The following is a 19,528-nucleotide window of genomic DNA, read 5'->3' as shown; positions in this document are numbered from 1 at the left end:
ACTTGCATATATACACACACATACATATATATACATACACATACATACATATACACACATGCACATATACACACACATACATTACACATATACACATACATACATATATACTACATACACACACATACATTTACACACAATATGCACACATACATACATATACACACATACATATACACATACATACATATATACATACATACACACATACACACATATATACATACATACATACATACAATGGAAATAATGTCTAGATGAATGTCAATTAAAGAAAAATATTAATTTTTAGTAATATACTAACTTCCCAGCTTATTATCTAGACAGGTAATTTCAAGAGAATGCCAAACAAACTACCAAAGACACTAAAGATGGCCCTGCCCAAGATAACCATATTGTCCCCCACCGAATCCTCTGCACTGTGTGTTGGGCCTCCCCTGGTGAACAAGGGGAATGGAGAAATATTGAATATCATACATGAAAGTCTATACTCAAATGAACACAGTCACATGGACACACACACAGCAGGGACTGACAGGGTGGCATCCATCTATTCCAACGACATTCTGAGAATCATATAAGATGGTGTGCTTCAGCACTGTGCTATAGGAATGGCAGCAATGTTGTGTACACGGTGACTGTTGGACATTTAGCACTCAGCAATTGGGATTTCTGCTACTACTACTCCATTGCTACTAAAAGACCACATTTGGGCCCCATAGAGTCTTGAGCATTCCATGTCTAGGATGTTAGACAGGGTCAGATGACCAGCTGTCTCTCAAGCTAGATAAGACTGAACCCGGTGGAGTCTGCTCTGTCCTAACTCCATGGTTCTGGGAGTTTCTTTCTGATTAACACATTTAAGGATCAGAAATGCCTTGAGTTCCTCTTGTCTGCTCCACCTCAACACCATCTGGTGGAAACAAAGAATCACACACACAGGGAAGACCTAAGGCTTGGGAGAATGGAAGGAGAAGAGGCTCTGGGGGCTCCAGCTTCCACCCCTCTCACTGCAGGACATTGCACTGCCTGGCATTTATTAAATACATGTTTCTTGAATTCCATTATTTTGCTCTCTGTGCAATAAAGATATGACTTGTTTCTTGACCTTTGAGAACGGTGAGGTTGGATATCACATTGCAGTACTCCTCGTGACCCATGCAAGGTCCACATGATTTCTACTCATCTTCCTTGTGACCAAAATCCTCCACAACCACCAATGTTGATTTTGGTGTCACGGACGGATTCTTCACAGCTCCCAATGCAGTCTCGCTGAAGCCCATAAGCCAGTAATTAAAATGCACTTTGTCACAAGTAGGGCAGCGATGCTGGCATGTGACTCTAAGGACCCCTAAGAGTCACCAGATGTCGGGTAAGAATGTTGAGAAAGGTTGCACTAAGTAGCAGAGAAATTCAAATCAAACTCTCAGTGATGTATCTCACCCGCTTAGAATTGCTAGCGGCAGAAAGACAGGAGACAGCTTGCTGGGGATACAGAGATAAGGGAGCGCTAATCCACTCTGATGGAGGAGTAAGTTCATGCAGTATTCATTATTGTAAAATGCTTAAGTTAAAAATATACACTTTTTAATGTAAAGAACCTTAAGAACCTTTTGATAGAAGCTGTCCTGGTCCCCAGCACCTTTGTGAGCAGATCGCCATTAACATCACCTATTCTCTGGTCCAAAGACCACGTCTTTTAGCTTGTCACATCCGCCCTGTCCTTTTATTCTGTTTCAGGAGATCACTGCTCATCTATGGAAGTCTATTGATCTGCTAGCCACAGAGCCTCCCTGGGAAGCAGGCAGAACATAAACCGCAACAGTCACTACCGCTTCATATTCAAAGCAGCGACTTTGGAGTTAACCAGGGCAGACCTGCAAGTGTCACTTCTGGCCTGGGGTAAGTCAGTGTGTCTCTTCCTCTGAGACACAGGACAAGGAAAGCTGTGTCACAGCAACAGTGCATGTAAAGGGTCTAGTACAGAGCCTAGCAGATGGTGAGTGTTCTGAGCATGATTCCCTCCCTCTACAGAAGGGTTTGAGAGATGCCACACGCTGGTGACCTCCCCTTTGCCCTTTCAACTCCAGTTTTCACCCATCTTTATACTGCTTTCCATGTAGACAACATTGCTGTATTCCCGTATCTGGCTAAATCCATTGGCTGAGAGACTCCAATTGGATACCAAAAAGAATAGAAAATCAAGTTCTGGCTTTAAATATTTCCATTACTGGGTCAATAAGGCGGATGCACACTTCTAGCAAGTGCCACAGCTGTGGTCAGTCATAAATCTCCCTCCCCCTAAAGCTGATCTCTTCAGGCTTCTATAACCACCTCGTCCCCTTGGAGTGATAGCCCCAAGACTCTTGAGCCTGAAATCATGCACCCTATTAGTTCCCGAGTCTGCACCACTATAGGCACTCCTTTTGAGAAAGGCACCTTAGTTTCCTCCACCTCGAAACTGTTTCCCAGTGGAATTTGACTGACTTAACAAGAGTTGGCAAAACGAAGAATGCACCTGTAACAGCCCATGGTGCATGTGCCACATAAGCCAGATACAGGCACACACAGACACACACACACCAAGGTATGTTGGGGTAGGGGCAATGCAGGAGAAGAGGAAGTAAGAAGTAGGAATTATATAAATGCAATTTGAAGTATCCAGAAGTCTTTCTTGCTAACAGAAGCCACAAACTAATTTATTTCAACAAATGTATTTCACTAAGCAGGCTGTCATTTAACAAATGTTACTGGAGAACACAGATACAGAAAATAGAATAAATGCACTTTAATCCAAACAAACCTCAAAGACCTGAAAACAATTGAAAAAGCAAACACTTGTAGAAAAACATTTAGAGAAATATCGTGATGACTTCAAGTTAGTGACGACTTCTTGAGAGAGGCTCAAGACTCCTGACTTTTGGGGGCTGCAAAGATGGTTCAGTGATTGTAGGTTGAGGTGAAGGCAGAGAAATTAAGTCAAGGCCATGATTGGACAGTAAAATTATAAGACAGGTACAAACCTTTTGTAAGGTGGGAGAGAAGGAGGAAGAGGGGGATCGAAATGGAGATGGAGAAAGATGACCCAGATCCGGGTGGTCTTGAATTGCCAAGGTATCTGCGATGGATTTCTGTAGGCAAATTTATCTTATCTAGGTGGGTGGTTTATATCCTTATCAATTGGTTGTAAGTTTATTGTGTGGATGTGTTGTGGCTTGAGATTTTAACATGTAAATATGATTGTTGGGTTACAGTTTGTTGAGTCTTGATTTCACTGGGTAGTTGAGAATTTATACTTTAACTACCAGGGGGCAGTTGCTGGGAATGTGGGCAGGGAGCCATGATAGGCCAGCCACTGCCGGACTTCTAGAGTCCTGATTTTACCAGGTAGCTGGAACCAGAGAGTTCACCAGGAGAGATACTAATCTGAGATAAATTAGCACTAATCCAATGGCCTGATAGAGCTGGAACTAGCAAGAAAGTGAGACCACCAGGGCACGAGCAGAAACCAGTTCTACTGTTTTTTGTTTGTTTGTTTTTATTTTTTGTTTGTTTGTTGTTTTGTTTTGTTTTTTTTTACTGCACCAAGTGATTAGGAGCACTTACTGCTCGTACAGAGGATCTGGGTTCAGTTCCCAGCACCCCTATGAAGGCACACAAAAAAAATAATTAAAATAAATCTTTTTCTGAGAGAGAGAGAGAGAGAGAGAGAGAGAGAGAGAGAGGAGGAGGAGGAGGAGGAGGAGGAGGAGGAGGAGAGGAAGAGGAAGAGGAAAAGGAAGAAGAAGAAGAAGAAGAAGAAGAAGAAGAAGAAGAAGAAGAAGAAGAAGAAGAAGAAGAAGAAGAAGAAGAAGAAGAAGAAGAAGAAGAAGAAGAAGAAGAAGAAGAAGAAGAAGAAGAAGAAGAAGGAAGAAGAAGAAGAAGAAGAAGAAGAAGAAGAAGAAGAAGAAGAAGAAGAAGAAGAAGAAGAAGAAGAAGGAGAAGAAGAAGAAGAAGAGAGAGAAGAAGAAGAAGAAGGAAGAAGAAGAGAGAAGAAGAAGAAGAAGAAGAAGAAGAAGAAGAAGAAGAAGAAGAAGAAGAAGAAGAAGAAGAAGAAGAAGAAGAAGAAGAGAAACTCATCTACCATAAAGGAAAGAAACAAAATCAAATTTTCCTGTTCACCAAATGACACCACCAAAAAAAAAAATATATATATATATATATTGATTGGAAGTAGCTACTTATAGCATACACATGTGACCAAAATAGGTCTATGACCAACATATGTAAATAACTAAAACAAACCATCAATGAAAAGATAAAAAGGAAAGGCTCTGTTTAAAAATGTACAAAATATGGAAAAGCCGGGAGGGCGAGCGAGAGAGCTAGCAGGCAGCAGGCGGGCGGGTGGACGGCCGACACGAAGGGAGGGAACGAGCAAGTGGTGAGCAAGCCAGCGAGGGGGTCCCGAGGGCAGCGGAGATTCCTCAGGCCCCTCCAGTCCCCTCCCCAGAACCCACAGCACCTCCGGCACCCAACGGAGCGGATGCGGTCCGGCCCAGCCATGGCCTCGTTGCTGAAGGTGGATCAGGAAGTGAAGCTCAAGGTTGATTCTTTCAGGGAGCGGATCACAAGTGAGGCAGAAGACTTGGTGGCAATTTTTTTCTCAAAGATGTTATTAGAACTTGATAGTTTTTTGAAGGAATCAATCCTAAATATCCATGACCTAACTCAAATCCACTCAGACATGAATCTCCCAGTCCCTGACCCCATTCTCCTCACCAATAGCCACGATGGACTGGATGGTCCCACTTACAAGAAGCGCAGGTTGGATGAATGTGAAGAGAACCAAGGTGTTTGTGATGCCCAACAGGATATTGAAAAGCAACCAGCAGCTTGTGAATATTATTGACAAAGTAAAACCTGAGATTCGGTTGCTGATTGAGAAATGTAACATGGTCAAAATGTGGGTTCAGCTCTTGATTCCCAGGATAGAAGATGGAAACAACTTACGGGTGTCGATTCAGGAGGAAACAGTTGCAGAGCTAAGAACTGTCCGAGAGTGAAGCTGTATCTTATCTGAACCAGATTTCTAGATATTATATTACAAGAGCCAAATTGGTTTCTAAAATAGCTAAATACCCCCATGTGGAGGACTGTCGCCACACTGTCACAGAGATCGATGAGAAAGAGTACATCAGCCTCCGCCTCAGCATCTCAGAGCTGAGGAATCAGTATGTCACGCTCCATGACATGATCCTGAAAAACATTGAGAAGATCAAACGGCCCTGATGCAGCAATGCAGAGACACTGTACTGAGGCCAGGGCCAGGGCTAGGGGACTTTGTGAGTCTGGCTCAAGACCGACATTGCCTTGGTTTGTTATATGACTATCGTGATGGGGAAACTGGCTGGAAATAGTAATCACACCTCTCTGTTTTTAGTTAGAGTCTAATGAAACTCTCATCTAGTTCTGTGACGTGTTTACCTCTATTTTCAGGCCTCAGGAACTCTTCTCTCTCCTTCCCCAACACCCCCACCCAACCTGTCCTAATTTCTGGAGAACTCCAGGTTTGTGCAGCATACTGGCACAAGAAGAATTGTGGGGTTTTGTTTTTTCTCCCCCTCTTTCCCGTTCTAGGTTTTGTGTTTTCTTCCTTTTGATGATTAGTTGGTTAAAAGCTGGAGGAACTATAGGGAAAGTGTTAGGTGTCTTTTAGGAACAGGGGAGTAGATGTGGAAGGGACATCTCTTTTGTCACAAGGCTACTGTCTCTTGTTTCTGTGGGACTTTGGTCCTTCCTGTCTGTCCTGGTGAGCCTTAGGGTTTTCCTGCATCCATCCCACCTGGAGCCTGGCCATGACGAGGGAAACCTTAGGCCTTCAGCTACATCCCTACAGCTTCTTGGATGTTTTTATAACTGGGGTTTTCACATACACATGTGGACACATGTACATACGCATAGGGACATGTATACATGCTTCCTGCTCCATTATAGAACATACCTTCCTTCTTGTACCACACCCCCTCAAGCCCCTGTCACATACAGGTGATAGTTGTCTCAGTCATCCACCCAGGCAAAAGTCCCAGGCCCACCCTCTCCTGATAATGTAGCCGCTGGTGCCAGGGTAAGTTGAAGGAGAACAGGAGCCGAGCAGCAGAGGCTCATGGAGGCCTCCCTCTGCGACTCAGGTTCGTTTTGGTGTTATGCAAAAGCCGGTCCTCTGGCCCCCACCTGCCCTTCTCCTGGGCTAGCGTGTGCGCTGGCTAGGGAGCGGTCAGCTGTGAGGCCCAGAGGCTGCTGCTCCTCACTATGCTTTCGCTTTGGGAAATGTTTCTCGTATTTATAGTATTGTGCTTCCAGGGAAAGCAGTAACTCATGTGTATATGTGTGTGTGTGTGTGTGTTCGCGTGTGTGTATAAATATGCTGCGAAGGTCAAACCCATAGAAGAGTTGCCTCCTCTTGAATCTTCTAGAGATATCACTTGTTACAGCGCTTGTATTAACCCCACCAGCCCCCAGCTTTTTAAGTGAGAGTTGGTCTCTGCAATTAGCCTGCCAGTGACTCTCAGTGTCTATTTGACTTTTACTCCTCTCCGTCTTCCAATTCCCAGTCATTTTTCCATCTGGGTGCATCACTTTCACTCCCAGCATTCTATAGAGCAGGAGTTGGGATGCTCTCTTCCCATGAGTAGTGCTCAGTAACAAACCAACCGCATTTTCATTGGGCAGTACACCTATCCACCCTCAGATCCCTTCCAGCCAAACCCCTTCCCGCCCACCATGTGTTTCTCAGTTTTCCTTTTTGTTTGATTGTTCCTCTGCCCCTCCCTCCTTGAATTGTAATGTAAAATTCTTTTACCATGTCAAGAAATTATTAAAAATACAGGGACTTTGACCTCTTTCTAAAAAAAAAAAAAATGTACAAAATATGTGTAGACACTTCTAAGTAATTACACCACAATGGCCAAAAAGTACATTCAACATCATTAGACAAAAGGGAAATAAAATTTAAACCACAATAGAACATTACTTTATTCCCACTAGACTGATGAAAATTAAAATGACTAGCCAAATGTTGGTTTTTTAAAAAAAATATTTTTTACCCCAGCTCTCAAACACCATCGGCCAGTGTGTAAGTGGCACAGCTGTACTGGGTGACTGTGAGATGACAGAAGGTATACATTAGTCACAAAGAACTTTTTGCCACTAATCTATAAGAACCGTGCAGTCCTATGTCATCTCACCAACGAACAACTTACCTCTATTTCCCTTGGCCACTCCACAACAAAACAGCAGCTATGAACAACACTCAGTCTTATAGCTTTGTTTTTGATGACTATACCTTACTAAATCTTACTATTTTAGTCTGGAAAGACAAAGGACACCATTTATGATACCCATTCTTGGTATTTTACAAATAAATGAATGAAGACCAAAGAGACTACTTTTCCTACTGTTCCTCATCCTGTTAAGAGCAGAGTCCAGATCTACCAACCCTCATCCCAGGGTTTCTTTCTACTCTTCACCTCACAGCCTCTCCAGTCAGAATTGAAAAGAGGACCCTTCTGGTTGCTGCTCTCACAGAGAGCTGAAAGACAGCCCCAAGGAGTGACTACACACCTGATAACAGAGGTAAGACCAACTTTTCTGCTCCAAGTGACCTGCCTGGTGGACTCAGGACACACAAAGGCAGAATTCCTCTGGGACTGGGCACTTCTGGTTTCTAGCTGGGGCCTGAACCTTTCTGATCCCAGACCACAGCTCCCTGCTCCCAAACTCCATGGGAGAGAGAGCTGAACACCCAAAAGTGTGGGCAATCCTGAGACTGCAGGGCAGGACAGACTGCCACTTCTGCCCACCTTTGACCACACCCCTGGCCCAAGAGGAAACTGCATAGTGCCTCTGGACACAGGAATATAGGAGCAGTCAAGCTGCAGGAGCCCCGCAGTCCAGATCTGCACTCAGATCTGAACTGAACTGGTAAAATGGCTCCCTGCACCCAAATCCCATGGGGGTAGTGACCATCAGAGGGGCAGACACTCCTGTGAAACCAGAGGAGACTACTCTAAGCCCACATTCCCGACTCAAAAGGAAAACTCCTTGTGCCATCTGTGCCCCCTGTACAGAGGGACCTAGGAGAAGTAAGAGCAGGACCCTTCTGGGTCCTGCCCACCTGGAGAGCTGAAAGCCAGCCAACAGGAATGACTACACACCTGAGAGCAGGACACTCTGTTCCCATAACTGGCTGAAAGAAAACAGGAAAACAGATCTACAGCACTCCTGACACAAAGGCCCACAGAAGGGTCAAGCCACCATCAGAAACAGCAAGACAAGCTAACACCAGAGACAACCTGATGGCTAGAGACAAGCACAGGAACCCAAGCAACAGAAACCAAGATTACTTGGCATCATCAGAGCCTAATTCTCCCACCAAAGCAAACACTGGATATCCAAACACACCAGAAAAGAAAGATTTAGATTTAAAATCACATTTTATTATGATGATGGAGAACTTTAAGAAGGTCATAAATTACTCCCTTAAGGAAATACAGGACAACACAAGTAAACAACTAGCAGCCCTTAAAGAGGAAACACAAAAATCCCTTAAAGAACTACTGGAAAAAACCAACCAAACAGGAGAAGGAAATGAACAAAACTATCCAGGAGTTAAAAATGGAAATAGAAACAATAAAGAAAGCACAAAGAAAGACAACCTTGGAGATAGAAAACCTAGGGAAGATATCAGGAGTAAGAGATTCGAGCATCACCAACAGAATAAAAGAGATAGAAGAGAGAATCTCAGCATCAGAATATACCATAAAAAACATCAACACAACTGTCAAAGATAATGTAAAACAGAAAAAGCTCCTAGCCCAAAACACACAGGAAATCCAGGACACAATGAGAAGATCAAAGGATAATAGGTATAGAAGAGAGTGAAGACCCCCAACTTAAAGGGACAGTAAATATCTACAAAAAATAATAGAAGAAAACTTCCCTAACCTAAAGAAAGAGATGCCCATAAACATACAAGAAGCCTACAGAACTCCAAATAGATTGGAAAAGAAAAGAAACTCCTCCCATCACATAATAGTCAAAACACGAAATGCACAAAAGAAAAGAAAGAATATTAAAAGCAATAAGGGAAAAAGGTCAAGTAACATAAAGGCAGACCTATCAGAATTACACCAGACTTCTCACCAGAGACTATGTAAGCCAGAAGACCCTGGACAATGTCATACAGACCCTAAGAGAACACAAAAGCCAATCAAGGTTACTGTATCCAGCAAAACTATTAAATAATATTGAGGGAGAAACCAAGATATTCAGTGACAAAACTAAATTTACACAATATCTTTCTATAAATCCAGCCCTACAAAGGATAATAATGGCAAAGCCCAACACAAGGAAGCAAGCTACACCCAAGAAAAAGCAAGAAAGTAATCTTTTTGCAACAAAACCAAAAGAAGAGAAGCGCACAAACATGATGCCACCTCCAAATACAAAAATAACAGAAAGCAACAAGCACTATCCTTAATATCTCTCAACACCAATGGACTCAATTACTCAATAAAAAGACACAGATTAACGGGCTGAATATGTAAAGAGGACCCAGAATTTTGCTGCCTACAGGAAACACACCTCAGAGACAAAGATAGACACTACCTCAGAGTAAAAAGCTGGAAAACTACTTTCCAATCAAATGGTCTGAATAAGCAAGCTGGAGTAGCCACTCTAATATTGAATAAAATCTACTTTCAACCAAAAGTCATCAAAAAAGATAAGGAAGGACACTTCATATTCATGAAAGGAAAAACCCACCAAGATGAACTCTCAATCCTAAATATCTATGCTCCAAATACAAGGGCAACTTCATACATAAAAGAAACCTTACTAAAGCTTAAAGCACACATTGTACCTCACACAATAATAGTAGGAGATTTCAACACCTCACTCTCATCAGTGGACAGATCATGGAAACAGAAATTAAACAGAGACATAGATTAACAGACATTATGAACCAAATGAACTTAACAGGTTTTATAGAACATTCCCTCCTAAATCAAAAGGATATACCTTCTTCTCACCACCTCATGGTACCTTCTCCAAAATTGACCATATAATAGGTCATAAAACAGGCCTCAACAGATACAGAAAGATAGAAATAATCCCATGCGTCCTATCAGACCACCACAGACTAAGGCTGGTCTTCACTAACAACAATAAGGAAAGAACGCCCAAATGCTCTACTCAATGATAATTTGGTCAAGGAAGAAATAAAGAAAGAAATTAAAGACTTCTTAGAATTTAATGAAAATGAAGGTACAACATACCCAAACTTATGGGACACAATGAAAGCTGTGCTAAGAGGAAAACTCATAGCTCTGGGTGCCTGTATAACGAAACAGGAGAGAGCATACATCAGCAGCTTGACTGCACACCTAAAAGCTCTAGAACAAAAAGAAGCAAATACACCCAGGAGGAGCAGAACGCAGGAAATAATCAAACTCAGAGTTAAAATCAACCAAGTAGAAACAAAAAGGACTATAAAGAATCAACAGAACCAAAAGTTGGTTCTTTGAGAAAATCAACAAGATAGATAAACCCTTACCCAGATTAACCAGAGGACACAGAGAGTGTGTCCAAATGAACAAAATCAGAAATGAAAAAGGAGACATAACAACAGAATCAGAGGAAATTCAAAAAATCAGCAGATCCTACTACAAATGCCTATATTCAACAAAACTTGAAAATCTGCAGGAAATGAACAATTTCCTAGACAAATACCAGGTACCAAAGATAAATCAGCAACAGATAAATGATTTAAATAATGCCATAACTCCTAAATAAATAGAAGCAGTCATTAAAAGTCTCCCAACCAAAAAGAGCCCAGGTCCCCATGGGTTCAGTGCGGAATTCTATCAGACCTTCATAGAAGACCTCATACCAATACTGTCCAAACTATTTCACAAAATTGAAACAGATGGAGCACTACCGAATTCCTTCTATGAAGCCACAATTACTCTTATACTTAAACCACACAAAGACCCAACAAAGAAAGAGATCTTCAGACCAATTTCCCTTATGAATATCGACACAAAAATACTCAATAAAATTCTTGCAAACCAAATCCAAGTACACATCAAAACAATCATCCATCATGATCAAGTAGGCTTCATTCCAGGGATGCAGGGATGGTTTAATATATGGAAAACCATCAACGTAATCCATTATATAAACAAACTGAAAGAACAAAACCACATGATCATTTCATTAGATGCTAAGAAAGCATTTGACAAAATTCAACACCCCTTCATGATAAAAGTCCTGGAAACAACAGGAATTCAAGGTCCATACCTAAACATAGTAAAAGCCATATACAGCAAACCAGTAGCTAACATTAAACTAAATGGAGAGAAACTTGAAGCAATCCCACTAAAATCAGGGAATAGACAAGGCTACCCACTCTCTCCGTATCTATTTAATATAGTTCTCGAAGTCCTAGCCAGAGTAATCAGAAAACAAAAGGAGGTCAAAGGGATACAAATTGGAAAGGAAGAAGTCAAAATATCACTATTTGCAGATGATATGATAGTATATTAAAGTGATCCCAAAAGTTCCACCAGGAAACTACTAAACCTGATAAAGTGGCTGGGTATAAAATTAACCCAAACAAATCAGTAGCCTTCCTCTACACAAAAGATAAACAGGATGAGAAAGAAATTAGGGGAACAACACCCTTCATAATAGTCCCAAATAATATAAAATGTCTAGGTGTGACCTTAACCAAAGAAATGAAAGATCTGTATGACAAGAACTTCAAGTCTCTGATAAAAGAAATTGAAGAAGATCTCAGAAGATGGAAAGATCCCCCAAGTTCAGGGATTGGCAGGATTAATATAGTAAAAATGACCATTTTAACAAAAAGCGATCTACAGATTCAATGCAATCCCCATCAAAATTCCAATCCAATTCTTCATAGAGTTAGAAGGAGCAATTGGCAAATTCATCTGGAATAACAAAACAACCCAGGTAGCTAAAACTATCCTCAACAATAAAAGGACTTCTGGGGGAATCACCATCCCTGACCTCAAGCAATATTACAGATCAATAGTGGTAAACACTGCATGGTATTGGTACCTAGACAGGCAGATAGACGAGTAGAATAATTGAAGACCCAGAAATGAACCCACACGCCTAGGGTCACTTGATTTTTGACAAAGGAGCCAAAACCATCCAGTGGAAAAAAAGATAGCATTTTCAACAAATGGTGCTGGTTCAACTGGAGGTCAACATGTAGAAGAATGCAGATCGATCCATGCTTATCACCCTATACAAAGCTTAAGTCCAAGTGGATCAAGGACCTCCACATCAAACCAGATACACTCAAACTAATAGAAGAAAAAGTGGGAAAGAATCTTGAACACATGGACACTGGAGAAAATTTCCTGAACATAACACCAATGGCTTATGCTCTAAGATCAAGAATCAACAAATGGGATCTCATAAAACTGCAAAGCTTCTGTAAGGCAAAGGATACTGTCATTAGGACAAAATGGCAATCAACAGATTGGGAAAAGATATTTACCAATCCTACAACTGATAGAGGGCTTATATCCAAAATATACAAAGAATTCATGAAATTAGACTGCAGGGAGACAAATAACCCTGTTAAAAAATAGGGTTCAGAGCTAAACAAAGAATTCACAGCTGAGAAATATCGAATGACTGAGAAGCACCTAAAGAAATGTTCAACATCTTTAGTCATCAGGGAAATGCAAATCAATTAGCAATAATCACGCCTCGGATAAACCTCATTGGCTACGATACTGCCACTGCGCAAAGCTGGAAATGCAAATCAAAACAACACTGAGATTCCACCTCACACCAGTCAGAATGGTTAAGATAAAAAACTCAGGTGACAATAGATGCTGGTGAGGATGTGGAGAAAGAGGAACATTCCTCCATCGTTGGTGGGATTGCAGACTGGTACAACCATTCTGGAAATCAGTCTGGAGGTTCCTCAGAAAATTGGACATTGTACTACCTGAGGCCCAGCTATACCTCTCTTGGGCATATACCCAAAAGATCCCCCAACATACAACAAAGACACATGCTCCACTTTGTTCATAGCAGCCTTATTTATAATAGCCAGAAGCTGGAAAGAACCCAGATGTCCCTCAACAGAGGAATGGACACAGAAAATGTGGTACATCTATACAATGGAGTACTACTCAGCTATCAAAAACAATGACTTTATGAAATTCATAGGCAAATGGAATGAACTAGAAAACATAATCCTGAGTGAGGTAACCCAATCACATATGGTATGCACTCATTGATAAATGGATATTAGCCCAAATGCTCAAATTACCCAAGATGCACAGACCACATGAAACTCAAGGAGGATGACCAAAATGTGGATGGTCCCACTCCTTCTTAAAAGGGGGGGAGGGAAACTACCCATAGGAGGGGATAGGGAGGCAAAGTTTAGAACAGAGACTGAAGAAACAGCCATTCAGAGCCTGCCCCACATGTGGCTCATATATATACAGCCACCAAAACTATATAAGATCGATGAATCTAAGAAGTGCAGGCTGACAGGAACCAGATATAGATCTCTCCTTAGAGACACAGTCAGAATATGTCAAATACAGAGGCGAATACTAGCAGCAAACTACTGAACTGAGAACAGGACCCCCGGTAGAGGAATTGAAAGGACTGAAAGAGTTGAAGGGGCTTGAGACCCCATAAGAACAACAATGCCAACCAGCCAGACTTTCAGGGACTAAACCACTACCCAAAGACTATACATGGACTAACCCTGGGCTCCAACTGCATAGGTAGCAGTGAATAGCCTTATTGGGGCACCGGTGGAAGGGGAAGCCCTGGTCCTGCCAAGGCTGGATCCCCAGTGTAGAGGATTGCTGTAAAGGGGGGAGGAAGGGGAGGGGAACACCCATATAGAATGGGAGGGGGAGGGGTTAGGGGGCTGATGGACTGGAAACCGGGAAAGGGAATAGCATCTGTAATGTAAATAAGAAATACCCAAGTTAATAAAAATGGAAGAAAAAAAGAAATGTAAATTTAAAATATCCAATAAAAAATAAATAAAAGAAAAAAAAAGAATTGGACAGAGATCCCCCCAGGAGCAAGAGAATGTGAACTCCGGATATTTGCCTTTTATCCTTCATCTCTAGATGTGATTTTCCAGATCTGTCATGGCAGTTGCTTGATGTGTTTCAGAGGAGAGAAATTCTAAAGCTGAAAAGGGAAATAAATGCCAGCAAGCTTCCTGCTGGCTCCCCTGAGAGACGCCTGATCCAGGAGGCAGGTGCTGTGTGGGTTATCTAAGACAGTGCCAACTTGTCCCAGGCAGGCATGCATGAGATGGAAGCCGGCTTCGTTAGCTTCCGGATAAAATCCAGTCAACCCCCTAGCCATTGCTCCCAGTGTTACTTAGCCTGTAGGCCTCGAAGCTGGCATCCCAGGAGTTGATCTGGTTGCTGCGAAGTCTTTTGTTGGCCTCTGCTCTGTTGCTATCTTTCTTCCGTCTTACCTCTATGCAGCCACTGCCAAAACTGCTGGCGGGAGAGAAGTTTAGAATAGAGCCTTTTCCCTTATGAATTAGGCATGCCACCCTGCGGGATGGTGCGAGGAGTGGGAGACATGGAGGTGTGAATCCCAGGACCCAGGAGTGCACCCCAGTGGTGGAGCCAGGAGGCTGGAAGTAATGGGAAAGTAGCTGGGGCAGTTCAAGGATGAATGAGGGAAACCTGAGACCAGGTCCAAGCAAGGATGAGGGGAAATACCAAGGATGTAACAAGACTCCTGGCAGCTCAGAGCCATCAGGGAAGATGGTTCAGCAGGAAGCTGTTCTCAGCCAGCGGCTTACATCACAGAATCCACCACAGCTCTGACGGTCTGCTCTCTCCTCGTAGCACTCGGTCGTTCAGGGTTTCAAATCCAATTCTTGCTTGCTGATTTGTTATCCATTCCCCGCCTGAGCAAGTTTCCCAGGGCAGCACCTGAGATTCGGCAGGCACCCAAAGAAAGCTACCTGTGGAGAATGTTAAATGGACAGGTGATTCCTACGGAACACCCTCTTTCCCAGAAAGGCAAAAACCCTTGTGTTCTACAGAGGGCAGATTACTGGAGGTTCCTGAACTGCATCCAGAATTTTTCAGACACAAGGCCACACTCCAGAACACCCAAACCACTAGACTCAGCCACCTGTCCCGGTACACTGCTTAAAGAGACTGGAAATGATTAGTAAATAGATAGATAGATAGATAGATAGATAGATAGATAGATAGATAGATAGATAGATAGATAGATAGATAGATAGATAGATAAAGGAGGAAGATTTATTCAATGTGGCACACTGGGAAGAGGGAGAGATAAAGGAGTCAGGTGACCCCAAGTCCACGGTCAACCCCCGTACTGATGTTAGCTTTAGGTTTAAATGCGGGAAGACTTGAGGTTGGGAACAGAAGTGCTCATAATCAAGGGATCCTAGATGAAATAGTTGGTGGTCACTGCCCTCACGCTATCAGGACATCTGTTGGAAATCTGTGTTGTTTGAAGAGACAACCTGCTTCCCAAAGATGATAACTTCTGTCCCAGAGAGCAGACCTCACTTCTAGATCATTGTCCTCATGCTGAGCCAGTCTGACCCGCAAGGTTTTGTTCTTCCTAGAATCCGAAGTGGCCATGGGTTTAGGACAATGATTTATGTCTGGGCCTACTCCCCTAAAGGGAAGTGAAGTAGGTTTGACAGACACTCTGAGTGGTTAACATGGCAACGGAAGAACTAAAGAGCAGAGAGCCCAGGGAAGGCTGAGACGCAGGGCTTTCATGCTTCTCTTCAGCACCTCGTCGGCCCCCAAAGGTAGTCAACACCTCGTAGGAAAACCTAAGTGTCTCACTCAGAATCCCAGCTGGCTGACAGGAACTCAACTCTGCCATTAGACAGTGACAACAGCAGATAGTCATAGATAGCTCTGCCACACCTAGTAATCAAACCTCACCAACACCGTCTTCGCCTTTTAGTACCATGTATTTAACTTCTTATTGGCTCTTTGTGACTTTCATATCATGCATCCCAATCCCACTTATGTCTCCATCTCTTAGTAGTAACCCCCTGTCCTTGTGACCTTTCCCCCAAAGAAAACAAAAATAGAAAGTAAAAACAAAAACATCCTGTCATAGAAGCTGTGCTATGTCACAATGAGTTGCACAGTACACCCTTTTGTCCATACATCTTTACTTGCAAATATTACTTGCAGTGAGGCATTGGTCTGGTTCAAGGACTCTGGCTTCTGCTACACCATCGATACTGGATCCTCGAAAGGACTCCTCTTGGGTATTCTGTTGCTGCCCTGTGTCATGGAAACCCTGCAGATTTGGATCTGCAGGGCCTGATCCTTCTCACTTCCCAGCAGTTCATTGATGGAGTAGATGCTGACATCCGAGTGGGTCAGCCTGCCAGCTCCCCACCAGGGCCAGCTCCCCTGCACTGCCCTGGCTAGCACACCCATGCTACAGCTGGCAATGGGGAGGCCAGCTCTCCCTCTCTTATGCCCTCAGAACAGCTCACCATACCCACATCACCAATGCCAGCTCTACTGTGTTACCTAGTCAAGGTGTGGGGCTGCTCTCCCAAATACCTCAACCAGTGAGGGGTGGGGCCAGCTGTACACTGCCCTTGAATGTCAACATGATCCCAGGCAGCAGCCCAGACCAGGGTGTCTGCATGGCTTTTGGTGGTAATCTGGACCACAGAGGTCAATACAGAATCCTGCTACTACATAGCCATGGTCTCATACATGGCCCTCAGTGACAACACGGGCTGGGACTTCACCATGGCCTCAAGTAGCAGTGCAAGCTATTCACATCAGGCTGTTCCTCTCCACCTTTGTGTCTCCATTTCTGCCTCTCTTCACAGTGTTCAAAACGTTCCACTTCTCTTTCCCGTATCTCCACCCCATACTTGCACATCACAGTGGCTCCTTTACAGGCAGGACATGAGACAGATGGGCCTCTGGGTGTCTTCTTCCTACCACATGCAGGTGGGCTTCCTGTAAACCTTCTCTTCTTCTTCTTCTTCTTCTTCTTCTTCTTCTTCTTCTTCTTCTTCTTCTTCTTCTTCTTCTTCTTCTTCTTCTTCTTCTTCCTCCTCCTCCTCCTCCTCCTCCTCCTCCTCCTCCTCCTCCTCCTTCTTCTCCTTCTCCTTCTCCTTCTCCTTCTCCTTCTTCTTCTTCTTCTTCTCCTCCTTCTTCTTCTTCTCCTTCTTCTTCTTCTTCTTCTTCTTCTTCTTCTTCTCCTTCTTCTTCTTCTTCTTCTTCTTCTTCTTCTTCTTCTTCTTCTTCTTCTTCTTCTTCTTCTTCTCCTTCTTCTTCTTCTTTCTCCTTCTCCTCTCCTTCTCCTTCTCCTTCTTCTTCTCCTTCTCCTTCCTCCTTCTCCTTCTTCTCCTCTCCTCCTCCTCCTCCTCCCCCTTCCTCCTCCCTCCTCCTCCTCCTCCTCCTCCTCCTCCCCTTTCTTGTTCTTCTTCCTTTTGATACAGTGTTTCTCTGTGTAGCCCTGATTGACCTGAGAACTCTCTTTGTAGAACAGGCTGGCCTGGAACTTAGAGACCTGCCTGCCTCTGCCTCCGGAGTGCTGTGATTAAAGGAGTGTGCCACCACCAGCTTATCATTTATTTTTAAATGATGCCATAGATTCAGCAAAGAGAACTGGCTTGCCCAAACTCACCACATTAATGAAACAGGAAACATTTATTCCACCTCCAAATCCATCACTATCCCTCCTCCCCAGCCACCATCCTCGCTGTGACTATACATCAGAAATGAGCACCATTGTCCCAACCATGCCAAAGGTAAATAGAGACGTCAAACATCCTTCTTTATTGCAATAGCAGCAAGGCCTATAGTAAGAGCCCAAACTCCACATAACTTCCACCCCTTGGAAGAGAGGGCTTGAAATTAGATCAAGGAGAATTGAAGGCAATCACTCCCCCTAGCAGACAAGGAAGAGACCAGCAAGAGAGGGAGAGAGTAAAAAGAGAAAAGGTCATGTCCCTAGCCCAAGACCAAACAGTGAGATCACATCAAGTAACAGCTTAACTCCCGTTCAGGTCAGGAAGATACACGCTGCTGTCCAGGAAAGGCAGTTAATCACTGACCTGTGTCTGCCCCACCCTGCCACCAGTGTTCCCAGACCTCTTCGTCTTGAGGAAAAAAGCACAATCCATGTTGATAACAATGCCAATGTTGTGTATTTACATAGCTGCATGCCCTCTCAAGACTCTAAATCCTCGAATGCATATTATCCAATGCTCTCTAAAACTGTGACAAAACACTCCCAAGATGCTGTGTAGCTACAGGAGAGTGCTGTAAGTTGTTTGAAAGCATTTTAGCCTTATCGACACCATCCTCTCTCCATCCCGAATTAACAAATTTCCATTTTGATTGTTTTGGAAACACTGACATTTTTTAAAATCAGAACCTGAAAGAACAACTATATGGCTCTCCTATGGCCAAACCCCTGTATCCTTTCTGTGGTTCTACTACAAGTGCCCGCTTCTCTCCCCAGGTTTTGAAGACAGCACAGGACTTTCCCACACTTTCCCTAATATTCTTCTGATCCTTTCTTTCTCTCTTTCATTTTCATTTGCAGACACATACATTGACTTGCCCTAGGCCTTGTATCAAGTCCTCACTGAAACAGAAACAAGCTGTCTTCACTCTACCAGTGCCTAGTTGCAACAGATTGATGCTAGAGAGCCAAGGGAGGTGACCCTTTTAATATATGTAAACTGAGATTATAGGAGTCCGTGTATGGAGAGGAAATTAGGGGTTCACGGCTTTAAAGAGCAGGTCTCTCGTTATAAGGACATACCTGTGGAATTTCAGGAAAAGAAAAACATGTGTTAGAGAGAAAACACATGGTCCTACCATTCTCTAGTTCAGGAGAAGACAGGGGTTCAGATGAGTTCGGGGTTAAGAACCAAGAAGCTCATGGTTTTGAATAAGACTTTCTCTAGACGGTGATTCCTCCTGGATTCATTGAATTCGGGTACTTGTGTGCTCAGGAATGCCAAATGTCAACAAGAAGTCTTAGGGGCCCAAAGAAGACATTCTACAGAGCCTGAGGAGAGAACACATGGTCTAGTTTAATTTATTATTTAATACTGAGTATTGTTAATACTCAGAACAAGATTTGTAGGCGGTCTTTGCTTCATAAGGGGAAGTGCCTCAGCCGTCTCTGCAAGCCTAATTTTTTTCACCTACAGAAGGTTCTAATTATCTGATGAATAAAAAAAAAGACAAAGGTAAGGAGATGGAGATGAAGTTAGAAAGAAGTAGGGCGATACCCTTAATAAATATGATGGCACTGGACCAAACATTGAAATTTCTGTCTACTTTTAGGTAGGATTGACAATAGCAGATTCTCCTTATTTCTTGTGGTTCCACCTGTTACATTTTTTCCCATCTTTATTAAATTGGGTATTTCTTATTTACATTTCAAATGTTATTCCCTTTCC

The 19,528-nt window shown here is 43.0% G+C and overlaps 2 pseudogenes; one reads left to right on the top strand and one right to left on the bottom strand.

The window, feature by feature from the left end:
- Window positions 1-4,500: 4,500 nt before the first annotated feature.
- On the top strand, window positions 4,501-5,454 carry LOC116905807 (annotated as a pseudogene).
- A 7,210-nt stretch (window positions 5,455-12,664) lies between these two features.
- LOC116906516 lies at window positions 12,665-12,830 on the bottom strand (annotated as a pseudogene).
- Between the last annotated feature and the right edge of the window lie 6,698 nt (window positions 12,831-19,528).

The sequence above is a fragment of the Rattus rattus genome, chromosome 7 (assembly GCF_011064425.1).
Source record: "Rattus rattus isolate New Zealand chromosome 7, Rrattus_CSIRO_v1, whole genome shotgun sequence".
NCBI lineage: Eukaryota > Metazoa > Chordata > Mammalia > Rodentia > Muridae > Rattus > Rattus rattus.
Note: the sequence above shows the minus strand (reverse complement) of the source record. Positions and strands in the feature narration are given on the sequence as shown.